General features: G+C 41.9%; 1 protein-coding gene across 1 annotated transcript in view; it reads right to left on the bottom strand.

Moving 5' to 3' along the window:
• LOC101852014 (tensin-3) overlaps nucleotides 1-1,184 on the bottom strand; it is a gene marked incomplete at both ends in the record, with an annotated part of 14,136 nt that overhangs the window by 6,043 nt on the left and 6,909 nt on the right.

The following is a 1,184-nucleotide window of genomic DNA, read 5'->3' as shown; positions in this document are numbered from 1 at the left end:
CCACCCATGCCTCCTCCTCGACGGGTCTTTTCCTTTCCCTCTCTTCTTACATCCTCTCACTACCTCACCGATGCTGTCAAACACATGAAGTTGTCGAGGAAGACGTAATGTAATACGACGAGACTAAATTTTCCCCCCCAGTAACTTTGGCCTGGAGAGGGCACCATAATTAATATTTTATCTTGGGGAAGGCCGCAGTATCTCTCCATATATGTATAATATATCATCAAACTCTTGCACAGAGGGCATTTACAACAAGGCACACCAGTCTAAGCTTCGGCAGGTGAGACCCCGAGAAAGGTATGCAGCGTGCAGATTAGCATCAACACGACATGACTATGTTTCCCAAATTCAGCGAAATTAAAACTAAATGGAATTTCAAAACTCGGGACGTCAATATAATGCTTGTGCGGTGCCACAGTACGGTATAGTTTTAAGGCTCCTTTCCCCATAAAAAGGTTACACAACTTACTCGAACTTGGCCTATGATTCCGCGTCTACTTTCGGTGGGATGGATTTAAATGGGTGGATACTCAAAGAACCTTGAAGATTCTTCATATATAAAACATTCCTTGTTCAAACACACACTGTTGGGGACTCGAACTAAGGTAATCCAAACCGCAGCCCACCCAACTAACGTTTATGCATAATTGTAATCTTCGAAGTTTTACGCCCCCATCGACATTATTTAGATTACTTAGGAACCAGATGTCTTCAACCTTGGCTGTCAGGATCACCTTGGGCTGAGAGGGATACACGAATGTCCCAACAGAAAGATGGAGACACTCACGTCTTCTGCGTGCGACGGGAAGAGAGTCTAATCGTTATATCACATACTCCAGTGAACATCAGGTGTATACCTTCAGACATGAGTTGGTTGGTCGTTTGTTTTTTTTTAAAACAGATTTTGGTAAACGTTTCACGGTACTTTCCACACAAATAGGTCATATAAGTGCAGAAAGTTAGAGGTGTCAGTGAAAAGTAACATACACCCCCTCCCTTTAAAAAACATATAAAAAACTAAAACAATAACAAAAAACAAAAAAAACAAAACAACAAAGACCCCCAAAACCCCCCAACAACAACCATCCCCAAGAAAAAAACCTAAAACAAACAAAAAACAGCAACTCCCCCAGCCCCCCCCCCCAAAAAAAAACAACAACAACAACAACAAACAAAAACAC

This window comes from Aplysia californica, unplaced genomic scaffold, assembly GCF_000002075.1.
Source record: "Aplysia californica isolate F4 #8 unplaced genomic scaffold, AplCal3.0 scaffold00145, whole genome shotgun sequence".
Classification (NCBI taxonomy): Eukaryota; Metazoa; Mollusca; class Gastropoda; order Aplysiida; family Aplysiidae; genus Aplysia; species Aplysia californica.
Note: the sequence above shows the minus strand (reverse complement) of the source record. Positions and strands in the feature narration are given on the sequence as shown.